Raw genomic sequence first — 17,174 nt, forward strand, 5'->3', positions numbered from 1 at the left:
GTCATCTCGTATTGCATATGTTAGGTGTGGGATTTGTGTGGTATCCAGACATCAGACCTATGGTTTGGGGAAAATGAAGATAATTGCGTAATAAAATCTTCTCGCATGCAAGGACTTGCACATGATATTTCATCTCTAAAATTAACTTTGAATTTTTTTTAATATTTAGCTCCTTTTCATAAACAGATGTAAGTCTTGAGTGGTTTTCAAAATATCGTACTTACTTCTGAAGCCATGCAGGGTGTATGTATGTATGTATGTATGTATGTATGTGTGTGTAAATAAGCAAGTGTCTGTATTTCATGTGCAATTTTTTCATAAACAAATTAGCATCTTTAGTAGTTATTTTAATCAATATTTCTAACCTGAAGCTTCGCACTTCGTATGTGCGGTCTCCTACCATGTAAATAATGCCTTGTGTAATAACAATTTTTTGAGGGGTGTGGGGTGTATGTTTGCTTAGTTAAACTGTTGCTGTTTTTTGATGGATAAAAGTATTAATTCTGAGTCGTTGAAGGTAACAAGGGCATTCCAGAGGCAATCCGTCAGCCCAATCATAGTAAAGAATCAAGTGTTGTCCGCTCGTTTTGTAGTATGGTTTCTGGTACCATCCAATCTACACAAAATTTAAATATTATGTGTTTTAATATGTTGCCTTTGTAAATAAAAGTACATTATTTGGGCAAGTATGTATTTCATCTCAGTGCACGCATGCGCACGCATGTGTGTGTGTGTGTGTGTGGTAGGATGGTTAAGCCTAACATGTAAATAAAACCTGTATGAGATAATATAATTTTTAATTTCTAGATGCAGTAACAGCATCCTAGGATGAAATTTCTACCGTAAGGTTTAAGGGAAGTATATTTTTTTTTTTGGTCTTACAGAATTTTAGCGTAATGGTGAAGCAGCATCATTGTAAAAGGGGAAGAGAGGGAGATGTTTTATTTGACCAATGAAAAGAAAGCTTAAGGTAAGTCTCCTTAAATGTTTGTGAAAAGGGTTTGTTCCTGGAACATCAGCAAAATGTGTCATTCTGTGGATGTTCAACTGATTGTTCGCAATGAAATGCTAAAAATTTATAAACGAATGTTGGTCATAATAAATGTAGAATAAATTGTTAATGTTTTAGTTTTGTAATGTGTTCTTACTTTTAATAAATGTATTAAACATACCCGATTTTTTTTATTTCCTTGCATTACTAGTATTACCATTTAGCTACCTGTCTACCCGAGTGTCAGATTGGCGCCACGAAGTCGGTGACTAACGGGCCTGTTGTAGCATGCGCGTCATGACTGCAGCTCGAGTGCTTCGTGATGACACTTTGACGAGCAGTTGGTGGCAGGCTCAGACATTCATGAGCGCCTCATGGCGCCACAAAGTCGCGGACTAATGTACCAGTTGTGACATGCACGGTCAAGTCTATTGTTTGGGTCCCCTGGACACTGTGAGATGACATTCCTGAGTGATGAGTCACGATGCAGGCAGTGCCTCGCGCCCTAATCTCTAATCACCTAGGTCATTCGTAGTTTTACCCGAGTGTGGTTTCCCATGTTTGGCTGTCAGGTTACATTTCTACCACCACCACTCACAGACCTGCTACGACATGCACATGAGTCATGCTGGGTTTTTCCGAAGACAATGGTACTTCCATGTACTACATTCCTATTGGCGGATACAACAGAAATACTCTGTTCCTAATGTTTTTCCAAGAACAGGCAGGTCCGAGGCTATAAAAGGCCAGGATTAACTGTCGAAGCTTCATTGTGTTCTTGGAGTTTGAGTGAGCTTGTTCGTGTGTGAGTTTCGCTGCTACCACGATTCCTACCGCCACCGATACATCATCTTCTGCAGCTCCACTTCATCGTTTTCTGAGGTATGCTACATGTTTCGTTAATATTTTTATGTTTCTCAGCTTTTTCGTAGGTTATCTGATAGCTAGTTTTTTCTCTGTACACTTATGTATGGGTAACCAGGAATTGTTTAGCTTAAACTTTTAACAGTACTTTAAATATTCTAGCATTTTTGAGTTGTGCATTAGTGTAGTTTTGAGGTTATGTAATCAATCATTTTGAGTTAACATTGAATACTTTTTCAGCTTTAACTTTTATGAGTAGGTACTTTAAATATTCTACCATTTTTAGGATTGTACATGAAGGAATAGCTTTGAGGTTATGTTTGCAACTTTTTTTATTTAGTAACATTACTAGTAGTTTAGGTTAGTAAGCTTGAGTGCTAGAGCTTTAAGGTTATGTTTGTAACTTTTTTATTTAGTTACATTGCTATCAGTTTAGGTTAATAAGCTTGAGGGATAGAGTTTTGAGGTTATGTTTGCAACTTTTTCGTGTTAACATCTAGCTACATTGTATTCTTAATTCTTTTGTTATAGTTCTCCGTGTGTCGAGCTACCGTTGTGTGTTCCGTACGTTGAGACCAGTCTACCGAGTGTCGTGATGATGGCGTCTACCGTTCAGAAATGCCGTTTCTGCTCTGCTACATTCACGGCAGGCCACAACCGCTACCGGCACGAGCGTCAGTGTGCTGAGAACCAGCATCGTGACCACCAACAGTGCCACCTATGTGGAAAGATGGTCGCACGCAGCGATAAGATGCAGCAGCACCTTGCATCATGTGCTGGAGCTGTCGCTACGACATCAGGCATGCGGTGTAGCTTCTGCTACAAGGCTTTCGCCCGTGCTGATTTTGCAAGACGCCATGAGAAGTCGGCTTGCGGTCTTAACCCAAACCGCATATCACATACCTGCGACAACTGTGCTAAGGAGTTCGCCAGGGCTGATAAGTTAAAAGCCCACATCAAGGTATGCAAGGGGCCTGCTCCGCCTCCAACAAAGAAGCAGAGGATGGTAGCAGTTAAGCCTGCAGTTACGCCCAAGCCTTCGACCAGCCGAACAAAGGTGGTGACCGGGACTGGTTTGGCCAATACCCACGGCTTCATCACCGCCGAAGTGGGTTTCAAGGGTAACTTGAAGACGTACGTGGCAGAAAATACGTCAAGTTCTGCCAAGGATATTTGTACGTACCTGGACTTCATCAAGAACAAAATAATCAACCAACTTGTGGAGGAGATTGAAGAGAACGGACCTCTCAAATTCAATATCGTGCTCGAGTGCGCCTACAAAAAACCCGTAGATGCCTGTGAAGACAAGAGGGCCTTCAAAACCATGAATGTCCCCCTCTTCGCAGTTCATGAGGTGGAGGAGGCAGTTACCGAGTCCATCTCTAAGATCTGCAAGGAGGAGGAAGACTACATGGGTAAGGGGTCCGGATGGACTTTGTCGGCCGTTAAGCGACTACAGTTGAGAATCAACAAGCTCGATCCACTCCGTGCCAGCTCCTACATCGAATTACCTACTTCCATCAAAGACAAATACGCAGTGATAAATCCGCAAAACCTCGAAGACCACATGTGCTTTAAGTGGTCGATTCTTGTGAAGTACGTGGAAGGTGAGCATCCTGAACGTGTCAACCAGCGCTACCATGACTTGGAGGGGAAGTTCAACTTCAACAACACTGACTTCCCTACTCCAATCAAGCAAATACCACTGTTTGAAAAACAGAACCCCGGAGTCTCCATCAACATCTACAGTATCGACGAGAATCTGAATGTTGTTCCTGCACGAGTCGCTCCTGAAGAAAAAGAACATCATTTCGATCTTCTGCTCTTGGTCAATGACGATTCATCCCATTTCACCTACATCACTAATTTTTCTGCTCTGGTTCGGTCCCAAATCACTACACATCATGATGCTATTCATGTTTGTAAAAGATGCTTCAAGCATTACGATGATCGGGGTAGGGTTAGCGGGCTCACTGGTCTTCAGTGTTTGGAAAAACACCGTGAGCTCTGCAAACAGCATGCTGCTGTTAGGATGGAGATGCCATCGCCCGATCAAAACGGCCAGCCACCTGTTCTGAAGTTCAAAAACTTCCATCACAGTGATAAGATGCCCATCGTGGTATATTGCGACTTTGAAGCTATTCTAGAGAAAATCCATACATGTCACCCGAATACTGATGAGTCATACATGCTGCAGTACCAAAAGGCATAAAGCATACAGCTACTGTATTTACGTGAAAGCTGATAATACCATCATTCCTGCACACCTCACTTCAGCACTTCCATCAGAGCCTGAATTGTATCGCGGTTGTGACGCAGAGGATAAGTTCATATCCCGCATTGTGGAGATTAGACATGACGTACAGAAAATATTTTCTACGTCTGTTCCTATGACTCCGCTCACACATGCACAAAACACTGCTTTTCTGCAAGCAAGGTGTTGTTGCTACTGTGGAGGAAAGTTCGGAGGAACTGTAAAGAAAGTTCGTGACCACAATCACTTCACCTGCGAATTTATTGGGCCTGCATGTAATGACTGCAACCTTCTCAGGCGCAGACCGAAAAAGTTGATTGTGTTCTTCCACAACCTGGCATACGATCAGAACTTCATTATCAGGAAGTTGGGGTATGATAGTAAAGACATCTTCATCATTCCGAATTCAGAGGAGAAGCTGATAACTTTTTCCAAGAAGTTACATGATAAGTTCAGCATTCAGTTTGTCGATACGTTCCGTTTTATGAGTCGGGGTCTTGCTTCGCTCGCTGAGTTCTTGCCTGCAGACAAGTTTATAAGTACTACTGAGTTTTTCGCGCCTGATGAGTTGGAGTTGGTTACCCGCAAGGGTGTCTTCCCGTATGATTTTGTGGATTCTTTTGCTCGACTAGATGATACTCGTCTTCCATCCATCGATGATTTCTACAATAGTCTGACTGATTCCATGATTTCAGAGATGGAGTACGCTCATGCAGTGAAAGTCTGGGACAAGTTTCAGTGTGCTACTTTGGGGGAGTACGCTGACTTGTATCTAAAGACAGATGTCCTGATTTTGGCGGATGTATTCGAGAATTTCCGTTCCATATGTTTGGAGACATACAGCCTAGATCCGTCTCACTATGTTTCTTGTCCAGGGTTCGCTTTCGATGCGATGCTTCGAACCACAGGCGTACAGCTAGAGCTTCTTACCGATTATGATATGTACATGTTTGTGGAGGCTGGTATTAGGGGGGGAGTAGCGCAAAGCATTAAACGTCATTGCGTAGCCAATAACTCCTACATACCTGAGACATATGATGCATCCAAGCCATCCACATTCCTGGAGTACATTGATGCAAATAATTTGTACGGGTGGGCGATGTCTCTGCCGCTTCCAATTCGGCATTTCCAATGGGCAGACACATCAATTGATGTCGTGTCTGTCCCAGATGATTCTCCTACAGGCTACATTATTGAGTGTGATGTGGAGTACCCTCCCGAGCTCCATGAAAGTCATAAAGACCTGCCATTTCTCCCCATAAATCAGTGTCCGCCCGGCTCAAATCAATCAAAGTTGATGACAACACTTGAAAATAAAGAGCACTACATTGTCCACTACAAAAACCTCCAGCAAGCGGTATCTCATGGGCTGAGAGTGACTAAGATACATCGAGTCCTGCAGTTTGATCAGTCGGCATGGTTGGAGCCCTATATTCGGCTGAATACCAACAAGCGGAAAGCAGCAGCCAACGAGTTCGAGAAGGAGTTCTTTAAGCTCGCTGTGAACTCGACATTTGGTAAACTGATGGAAAATAAAAGGCGGAGGCTCAAAATGGAGTTGGTGTGCTCTGAGAAGAGGTTCAAGAAGTTGGTGTGTCGTCCGTCCTTCAAGGACCGTACAATGTACGAACCGAATTTGTCTCTAGTCCACCTTAATCACGAGACCATCATTTTCGACAAGCCGATCTATGCCGGACTGGCCGTACTAGATCTTTCAAAGACTCTCATGTACGACTTCCACTACAATACCATGAAACCCCGTTACCATGACAATATTCACCTGATGTATATGGATACAGACAGTTTTGTGTATGAGATCCAGACAACAGACTTTTACTCAGACCTCAAAGCCGACCCTACACTGATGGCTAAATTCGACACCAGCTGCTACCCTTCCGACCACCCATGCTTCTCCCCCATCAACAAGAAAGTTGTCGGTAAATTCAAAGATGAATGTGGGGGAGAAGTGATGGAGGAGTTTGTAAGCCTACGGGCCAAACTCTACGCCTACAGGTGTGGTGGTAAGAGCGAGAAAAAGGCCAAGGGCATCCAGCGATGTGTGGTCAAAAACCACATAACATTCGATGACTACCTGGAAGCCCTGCAAGACCAGCACACAATGAGGGCAGGCGTTAGAGCAATTCGCTCCCATCAGCACATACTCTATACTGAGTACAGCAATAAGCTGGCCATAACGTGGGAGGACGACAAACGGCTGATCTGCGAAGATGGTATCCACACAGTACCCCACGGATATGTTGGAGGCGGCGAATAATTTTTTTTCTGTAAATAGTTTTTGATTTAAATAGTTTGGCAGTTTGGTAGTTGTTTCCATTTGTTGTATAGTTTATCTGTTTTTGCTGTACAGTTTATGTTTTTGATTTATAGTTTCCATTTTTGTTGTAAAGTTTCAGTTTTTTTATGTGTAGTTTTTGTTTTTGCTCCATTTTTGTTGTGTAAAATATGTTCTTAATTTAATAAATACAATTTTACCTACATATTGTTTATTATTTTTAATATAGAACCTATATCCCACGAGGTACTGATACTTATAAATGTCTTACAGAATGGTGAAATGTAATTATACACAAACATTAAAATATCTGCTTCCATGCAGCTTTTAAAACACGAGTACGCAAACATGAACTTGTTTATAAAAGTGAAATTGAACGCAGACATTACAAATATCTGCTTCCGTGCAGCTTTAAAACACGAGTACGCAAACATGAACTTGTTTATAAAAGTGAAATTGAACGCAGACATTAAAAATATCTGCTTCCATGCAGCTTTTAAACACATGTACGCAAACATGAACTTGTTTATAAAAGTGAAATTGAACGCAGACATTAAAAATATCTGCTTCCATGCAGCTTTAAAACACGTGTACGCAAACATGAGAAGAGATTATTACTTGTGAGTTAGGACTCTGAAATTTTTTTGGCCAGCTAAGATGGAGTAATAAATGTTTTTTTAAATTATCATTACTTTAACTAACGCATCCACAACGATAGTATTGATAACATATATTTTAGTTAAAACCTATAAGTGATAAGACTTTAAGAAAAAACTGTCGGTTACAACAACAAAATGACTGTGGATTTTGTGGATTTTTTGGATTCTGTGGATTTTGGTCTATAAGGTTCATAACAATGTTGGTAGAGAATTGTAACTCGACCTTACATACACTAACATACTATATAAACCTACAGCCGATGACGACATCCATCAGATGAAATCAAGATGGCAGTCTCCACTAAATAAGATGGTCCCTCCAGCAGACAACGATGGTATATATTTTTTTCCCTGATTTTCTAAGTTAATAATTATGATTTTCCAAGATGGTGGATGTAACGAAAAATTGTAACATGAATGAGTGGGGTGTTCGATGACGATGCCATTGTAACAGAGGGGTGGGGGTGCTAGATGATGTACTTGTAATTTAGAGGAGTGGGGTGTTCGATACGTAGGTTTTTAATTAAAATTTTATTAAATAATATTTTTTTAATTTTATTTTAAAATTTTGATTATTTAATTTTTTAAAATTTAAATTTGTTTTCATTAAAATCGGATAATAAATAAAGATTTTCAAGATGGCGGACGAAACTCAAAATAGAGGAATGTTGTAGAAAACAAAATGGCCACCGGACTTGATGTAATCCAAGATGGTCGCCGGAAGTGACGTAATCCAAGATGGTCGCAGGAAGGGACGCAATCTAAGATGGCCGCCGGAAGTGACGCAATCTAAGATGGCCGCCGGAAGTGAAGTAATCCAAGATGGCCGCCGGAAGTGACGTCATCCAAGATGGCCGCTGGAAGTGACGTCATCCAAGATGGCCGCCTCGAATCCCCGAATCCCCCTCCCCCCTCCCCTGTCCCCATATGAACCAAATACACCTACTTACAGCGCATACTTTTTGCATAATTAGCTGCCAAAGTTACATTTTTAACGTTTTTGGGTTGTACAAATAAGGAGAATTTAATTTATTGCAGAACTGAAAGTTTTTTGGTTTAACTGCAATTCCACTGACTACTTCAAGAAATGGTTTGAATTTCTTTCATAAAATATTAATTAATTTGACCTGGCATTTCAAAATTCTCAAATTTGTTACGATTTTGACAGCCAAGAAACATGAAATGAGTTTTTGTGATATATATGTATATATGTGTGTGTATATATATATGTATATATAATCCATTGTTTTCAAAGGTGTCGTGAGTACTTGTCTGTGAGTGCAATTATTTGTGTTGTTGCCTTAATCAAACATAAAATTATTACAAACTTTTATTTAACTTGTTATCTGTTAAGTTGAAATCTTGCAAGTTAAATTCAAACCTCTTAAACTTGAACTAGAAAGCTTAAATTTTAAATGTTTTTTCAGTTTTGATGACAGTACATTTATTTTATTCACACAGATTGCGCCATTTTGAATTTTGGCCACCCATTTGAAAATCCGGTACCTACTATCATTAAAAAAATCCAGAATAATTAAAAAAATATATTTAAAATGTACTTTATTTAATTAAATAAAAATTTTGTAAAACTTTTGTAAAAACTTTTGTCCACCATTATTAAATTAGTAATTATTATCGAAAAGAAGTAGGAAATAAACGTAATTTTTTTTGTCCTAATTATATTTTGATTAAATATAAATAAAAATATTAACATTTTAGAAAGATTGTTTTTGCAAACGATATTTTTACATTAAAATAATTGTTGTTCTCAGGTGATGGTTTGCTTGGAGACGAGCCGGTTTCCTACAGGCTTCCTGGGGATCGCCGATTCCCACCCGCGACTCTGTGACTGAGGTGAGGAACACTCTTCGACATTCTCCAATGCTCGAAGTGTACTTACATCTTATGTTGTAAATAAAAATAGTTCATGGTTCTTACCCTGATAGATAAACACTGTAAACACTTGTCTGAGGTGTAAATGAATATTTTTTGTATAGTATAATTTAAAGTTAAGTGCAAGTGTGACAAAAACTCAAAATAATGTTATTAGTATGCACATATTAATATTAAATATAGCGCTGGATAAGACATTGGGCTAATAATCTCTCAGAACACTACAAGGTTTCTTAAATTTTCCTTCTAATAAATCATTGTATTATTGTTTTATATCTATGTTATAAAACAATATTCTAACAAGAGTAAATTTTGACAAAAGAGCACAGAATGCTGGCGTGTCAATATGTATTGTACCAAAACCATGTAAAGTATACTCTAAATGCAAATAAAAACTCATGAATTGAATTGAATTTACATTCCCCGCGACCTTGGCGACGATATTCGATAAACGATAAAATTCTCAGTTCATCGTTAAGTTCATGAGTCAACGCGACCTCGTTACTGCCCTTCTGCGAAATGACTCGATGGCTGTAATAATGAACTTAGAACAATACCTTGAAAGCTACACTCTTCGGTCACTCGGTTAGATGAGATCGGATTATTCGAGTTCCTCCTCCCTCTTGTAACTTCTTAACTTTGCAGTGGAAACGTTGCTCACAAAACATTCTAACGAATTTTTTTTTTTTTTTTGCTAAGTTCGAACACTCACGTTCATAAAATGGTTTGTTTTTTAATTATTTTCGACATAGTAACGTCAAGAAAAAACTGAAAAAAAAAACCTATTCTGACGAGAATAAAATATAATCGTTTAATAACGGCACATTTTATCGTAGCGTTTAAATTATAATTAACCCCCCCCCCTTTTTTTTCTCCCCATAATTCCACCGACAGACAATGGTTTGATCTTAATCGACCGCAAGATCAATAACAATCAATAAGCATGGGGCACGTGATAATTTTTTCGGTGACCACTTGATTCATTAAGGATAAATGGTTAATCTAACGTTAACGATTCCTTAGCAAATCTGTGCAAAGTAAAAAAAAAAGATGCTTTGATGTTACATCAACGAACTATACGTTCACGACAAATTGTAAAAAAAAAAATTATATATCAAAGAAGCAGATTTAAAAATGATTTCAAGTACCTAATGTGTACACATTTTCATCGGTAACTATGTTTATATCCACTCTGGGGCTTACGCATTCGACGTGTCTTAGTATTAGAAGTCCTAATCAACTGCGATCAAAAGCAGCAATATGGACTCTTGCACTCTTAATAACTACAGTAAATTTACGGACTTTTGATCAAAGAATTTTTACAAAAAAAATAAGCGAGGTGGTTTTCGTAATTTCAGATAACTGGATCTTCGTAGCAACCGTATTCTGACTTCAAAGTTATGTGTTTGGTTGTAAACACGGTAAACACACACGTGGAAGAAATAAATGTTATTTATCTGTTCGTTTAACAATTTTTAATCTTTTGTTAGTACACCAAAATTATTCTTGCGGATTCGTGTTCACAGTAATTGAACTCACTACCCGTAAATTTACGAAGATTTCTGGTTGATTTGTTACCAAAGTCCTTCGTAAACTTCAGATAACAATTTTCAACATGACATACTAATTACAAAGCAGTTGATGATTTATTAAAACATAGATGTGAAGCCATTATTTCAAGCACTTCACGTCCAGGTAATGAACTGATGTTTGGAACAAAACAACCTGACGGTTTTAAAAAATGAATAACGTTACACGAGCTTGTTAAAAAAGATAAAATTTAAATTTCCTTTAAAAGCAAATGCTTGAGATCATTTATCTTAGTCAGCTAACCAACTTTTATCTATACCGCCATTCCGTCTGAGGTGAACGTACAACAGCTGAGAGCAATTTGTTTAGATAAATATATCACTAGAAATGCAACAAATCTTTAAAACAAAATTCTATGTTGTGTGGTTTATGTATATCAACTTTTAAGTTTAAAAGTTGACGTGTTTACGGAAAGTTTTGATGAAAATGTTGACTGGTGTCTCGCCTATTTATTGCTTTGAATGAAACTCCGTTAAATAACCTGTCTCAAGTTTTGTGGAGCCATGCTGGGCCTTCGAAGTTTTGGATTTTGAAATTTGATGGTAATGGCGATGAATTACTATCATGTTACACTTAAGTTTTAAACGAAGTTTAGTATCGCCTAGTATGAGTCTGCAAAAATAACGAAATATAGGGTAACACAGGTAACTAAAACTGTAAGGACAACGTAAAACATATCTAATTCCTAGGATGGTCGTTTGGAAAAGAAAAATTATTTTTACAGTGGATTATCAGTATGAGATTTTTGCTCAGTTGCTCTCGCGTCTTCGTGCTTGTTATTTTTAGTCTCAGGCAGGGGCGCGAATCTGTAGGATTCTGGGGGGTGGGGTGGGGAGGGGGGGGGTGAATTCGCAGGGGTCCGCGCGGCCTGAGAGTTTTTCGCGCGGGTTTTAACCGATACAAGTCATCTCTGGATAGGCTGCTTGTATGTCGTATTCTGCCCATATTTTACATATATTCTTGCAATAAGCAGAAAACCTTAAAATATAAAGAAAATTTTTCCATAAAACATAGTTTTGACGTTTACGTTTATCAACCCCAGTTTCACAGACACGATATTGCAAGTGAAATCATGCCCACTCAGTGAGGGGATTTTTAATTTCATGGAAGGGGGGGGGGGTTTCTCGCTGCCCCCTCCCACCCTGGATCATAGTCTCAAGGATTGGAAAAATAACTCCTCACTCCACGTTCGTTGCGCCACTGTGTGCCTTTTGCTGTCGTTCGTGGGCAGGTTATCTTTGGATTCCTTCTTTACTTTATGGTTATTGGCGTTTCCCCATTCCTCGCGGACTCGAAGGAAAGTTGGAAAATATTGACCAGCGCGAGACGAACACACTTGGGGGTTTGATAGCATCGTAACTCGTATTGTAGGCGCCTTCTTTGATCCAGCCCGGAACAAAAAAAAAGTTACCCGAACGATGTGGAGAGGCAATTTACTCCGCCTGTTGTGAATATAATGTATTTATATTATTTACAAGCCGGTTGCCTTTGGTAGCATTCCTGAACTATACTTGGAAAGGGAGAACCGTGTTGATGACAGATTGTTACCTCGTGACAATTTTACACCGTAGTCTTTCGGGAAAATTTTTTTCAGCTCCTGGCGTTTTGCGTGTAATTGGCTTTCGTTCGTCGCCATTTGCGGAGAATATCTAACATTTAATTACGTATCGTTCAAGAACACGTGTTATGTTCACGTAGTCTCCAGGTATTCAGCATTTCTTGAACCTTCTGTGTCTTCTGTAAGCCACTTTTCACATGGACCGCATTCATTTCTGCACTGTAAACAGTTGAGATTTATGTTGAGCGTGAACTTTATAAAAAAATTTTTTTTTCCACTTTAAACCTACAAAGAACACCAACTAAAATTTGTCAAGGGATCTTAGTAAATTTAAGGACACCGAGTTTACTGTCAAGAACATGATCTAGCAAGAGTCATATTAAGTTAAAAAAATATATATAATACAGTTTTCTTACATCGGGACTTTTTAAGGGCCCCCTACCCGGGCACACATACAGTGTGCAGATCTTTAGGGGGAAAAAACTAGCGATTTATAAACTGCTTAAGATATCTTAGTGGGGTCTGTTTACAAAAAAACATTTAAGAATACTCAGAAGGTGAATAAGTAGTTACGTTTCTATATTTTGTTTTGAAACGAACCTTTATTTTTAAAAGAGTGAAAATGACTAACACGCGTGTTTTTAGATTAATGTTTAGGCATGAAACATTCGGTACGGATTTTTTAAAGCATTCAAAGTACTTGCAATATATCTGAATCTTCTTTCTTCCGCCGTTTGCGCACTAGTTCAGAGCCAATACCACGCTGGAAGTACCAGCAAGCGTCGCACTTATTTTATTAGCGCAATTCTCGCTGGTGTTTCTAGCGCAATATCGACTCTAAGCGCAAGGCTCTGAACTAGCGAGCAGTCTTCTCATCATGCGTGGGCCACAACTTATAAAATTTGAACAGTGGCTGTAATATTATATGGCGGAAAAATGAAGATAGAGATGTAATGCAAGTCCTTTAATTTCTAGAATCTGTACCGGTTGTTTAATGCCTATAAATTCCTCTGAAATGACGTACTTCAGCCATTTTAATTCCCAACAAATACAGTTTAAAAAACTTAATTCGTAAACAAAACTGCTTATCGGCCCTCGGCGAATTCTTAAATGCTTTTCGTAAACAGACACCACTCGGTTATTTCGAATATTTTGGAATCGCGTGATTTTTCCTGAAGCTCTGCACACCGTGCGTGTGCCCGGGTAGGCGGGGGCCTTAACATTTTTTTTACAACGGCACACAGAACTAGGAAGTCGTAATATGCGTACTCTATACGAAGATCCAGTTTTATGTACTTACGAATAACTCTTCGTTTTTTTTTTTGGAGTGCATACTTCGTTGCTAAGTCCGTAAATGTGCTGTAATTTTTGACAGCGTACCTTTACATCTTGTATGCTGCTCATCGGTCGCTGACGAATGATGCTTTAGGGTTGTTTTTTGGAGGCTGCACTTTTTTCCTGGCGGAATGTTGGTGTTCAGACAGTGATAATCTTGGCACTAGAATACGATCACGTGAATTCTTGGGAGTAGCATCGGATATTTTCAGGGCACAGGTATTGCATCGTTGACGACACTATATTTATTTTATTTCATCTTTAAATTAAATAATTATCAAACAAGACATCTAGAACTTAAATGCCTGAAATAAAAGATAAAATCTAAAAAAAAAAAGTATATTTAATTTATCAGTGAAACTTAATTTTTCATATTTCATTGACGCAATAGTTTATTTAACGCACACTTTAATATTTAAGTGGTTGCTGGCCTTTTGACGTCACTGATCTATACCGTGGCCCACAAGTCTTGCATATCGTAACGAAACACTCGCCGTAAGTTGGTATGTTGGTTCGTGATTACGAAATGAAGTAGTAGGTGTTTCGGTGTACCTTGGAGAATACCGCAAGTCTCCGCGTGCGTTCGTAATCAGCTCGCGGGGGAACAAAGCGTAAAGGAATGCTCGCGTGGGGACACGCACCAGCGCATTAATATACCCGACGGCCGTTTTTTCTTCCCCCCCCCCCCATTCCCCTTTTACTCCGCTACTACTTCATTCGCAGCGGAGAAAGTAGTCGAAGTGAACGGGTCTGGTTAAAACCCTGGGTTAGCGGGGCAGCCTTCTTTTCACAGATGAGAGAGCCAAAACCCGAAGTTCCCCGAAGTTCATGTTTTTTTTTCCGTATCTTTAATGTAGCTATCCTAACCAAATCAACCGTTCACAATGTTTTAAAGTATTTATAATATAGCTAACCTAACCTAATTGACCATTAGTATCCTTTTATCAACACCGCCATATTTATTTACAATGAACAAAAAATAAATAAAAACGAAGATGCACGATCGGGCGTTTGATTCTCTCGTCTGTGAAAGAAGGCTGCCATGGGTTAGCGAGGGGGGGGGGGGGGGGAAATAAAAAAAAATCTTTGCGCGACTTTAATCGGGTAACTTTGACTACTAGTGCTGCAAACATTTCTGGGCTAGCTAGAAAGTTATTTGCTTAATTGAGCCATCTTTTTAATTAGCTTTCTAAAAACCTTTTTTTAATAGCACGAAAAAAGTCTATAACTCAAAAAATGGACACTTTATTAATTTTTTTTTAAATTCATGAAAGTAGTTAATTGGCGTATCAACTATTTTCGACTTGATGTTGAGCTTTGAGTCAATCTGTTTAAATACATTTTTTTTATATATAATAGTTAATGATAATTTTATAAAGTAGTGAACCATATTTTTCATACATTTTTGCTGTTTAGAGGCATAACAACTTTTAATATTTTGATTATTAGCAAATGTAACCTTATTAGCGTGAGGCGTTTGTAAGCCAGAACGCTGGTCTAACAGAGTTTAAAAAAAAAATTGCGGTGTGGAATCTCATAATTAGAATGTATTAATTTAAAATTTGATAAATTAATTGAATTTTCACATGAAACTTAATATTCAATATATTCTAGAGTTCGTTTTACCTTATTAAGGTATGACATTCATAGGCTCCATATTGCAACCACATGGAGAAAATAACCGATAGTTGCACGGGAGAGGCTTAACTGTCATAATAATTACACCACTGTACGAATGTTGACTTTAACAAGGGCACAAATACAGGTAATATGCCTTCCTGAGCAAAAAATAATAATAATACAGAAGCTGTGTTGCAAGTTATGGCAAAATATTAAAAAATCCAAGATTGCTGGGTTTAACTTACCTAAACCTAGTAACCTAAACCTTATGATATCTTCAACACAAAATTAAAAAGTAACATTTTGAATAGTTGAAGCTGGAATCATTCTATATAATGTATTACATACAAATATAATGTAGTATGTAAATTATTTATATTCAATGCTAGAATTGACCCTTTTTACATGCTTTATATTAGCTTCACCTGTATGTTTGTCTATCCGTCTGTAACTCTTTCGACTAAGAGTGAGTGACTCATCACTGTAAAATGTCCCACCCATTTCATTACGTTCGTTAGCCGAGCGGTCTAAGGCGCGCGACTTCTGTGACGTCAGCTTTCGGATTCAGCGATCGTGGGTTCTACTCCCGGCCACGCCGAAAAAAAAGAAGTTTTTTTTTTTTCCCCGGTAAATTCTAATATTATATCCATACATCTAACTGCAAATGATTCGTAGAGACTTTACCATTTCTTTGTGACGTTGCAACTCCAAATAGTTATCTCAGATGGTAATAGGTAGTGTCGGTAACTCATTTCCCTATGATAATTATACATAAATATAGTTTAAAAAACTAAAAAAACATGCTTTTAAAGAATATCAAACTAAAAAGTTAAAAATAAATATAGTTTAAAAAACTAAAAAACATGCTTTTAAAGAATATCAAACTAAAAAGTTAAAAATAAATATAGTTTAAAAAACTAAAGAAACATGCTTTTAAAGATTATCAAACTAAAAAGTAAAAAATAATTTTAAAATTAAATTTATGACAATAGTATATAAGCAATACTAGTATAAATGAGAAAAAAGCATGGGGCGCTTAATATTCAAAAAATATGGCACAAAGCGCCTCAAGCTTTTTTCTTATTTATACTAGTATTATCTTTAAAAGATTTGTGCAATGGGAGTGCATGACTTGATGTAAGTTTTTGGACATACGCCATTGCTAAGAACTTTTTCTGTTGAAGAAAAACTAATAAATAAAATAAATAAATAAAAATAAAAATAAAAATACTCAAAAAAAAAAGATACAAAAAACACACAAAATTAAGCAAACAATTGCTGTTGTCAACAAGGATATGAACACCACAAAATATTCCGAAACAGGAATATGGTCAGCAAACAAAGAAAAAACAAAGAAAAATGTACTAAGAGAACGAAAAAATCCCCACAAATGATGACAACACAAAAATATTGAAACCCAAAATAATTCAGCACAACAGTTGAAGCGAGACAAAAAACATGACAAAACGAAAAAACAAACAAATACAATAGTTTCTGTTTAGGTAAAACTATTGTATTTGTTTGTTTTTTCGTTTTGTCATGTTTTTTGTCTCGCTTCAACTGTTGTGCTGAATTATTTTGGGTTTCAATATTTTTGTGTTGTCATCATTTGTGGGGATTTTTTCGTTCTCTTAGTACATTTTTCTTTGTTTTTTCTTTGTTTGCTGACCATATTCCTGTTTCGGAATATTTTGTGGTGTTCATATCCTTGTTGACAACAGCAATTGTTTGCTTAATTTTGTGTGTTTTTTGTATCTTTTTTTGAGTATTTTTATTTTTATTTTTATTTATTTATTTTATTTATTAGTTTTTCTTCAACAGAAAAAGTTCTTAGCAATGGCGTATGTCCAAAAACTTACATCAAGTTATACTAGTATTGCTTATATACTATTGTCATAACTTTTAATTTTAAAATTATTTTTTACTTTTTAGTTTGATAATCTTTAAAAGCATGTTTCTTTAGTTTTTTAAACTATATTTATTTATTAACGTTTTGATAGCTCAAGAGAGAACGCAAGCAAGACAATAGAGAGAGAACGTAACTGTTTGCTTTGTAGTGTGTTTCATGTAAATGTGTCTCAAATTTGACAGTTCGCAAAAGTTGTGCCATAGTGGTC

At 37.5% G+C, this 17,174-nt stretch overlaps 1 protein-coding gene across 4 annotated transcripts in view; it reads left to right on the plus strand.

The window, feature by feature from the left end:
* LOC134531911 (transmembrane protein 198) overlaps positions 1-17,174 on the plus strand; it is a 329,748-nt gene that overhangs the window by 178,747 nt on the left and 133,827 nt on the right. For all 4 annotated transcript variants that reach the window (XM_063367948.1, XM_063367949.1, XM_063367951.1 and 1 more), the window contains one exon: positions 8,834-8,915. The gene's annotated coding sequence lies outside the window, so the exon portion shown is untranslated. The remainder of the gene's footprint in view (positions 1-8,833; positions 8,916-17,174) is intronic.

The sequence above is a fragment of the Bacillus rossius genome, chromosome 5, assembly GCF_032445375.1.
Source record: "Bacillus rossius redtenbacheri isolate Brsri chromosome 5, Brsri_v3, whole genome shotgun sequence".
NCBI lineage: Eukaryota > Metazoa > Arthropoda > Insecta > Phasmatodea > Bacillidae > Bacillus > Bacillus rossius.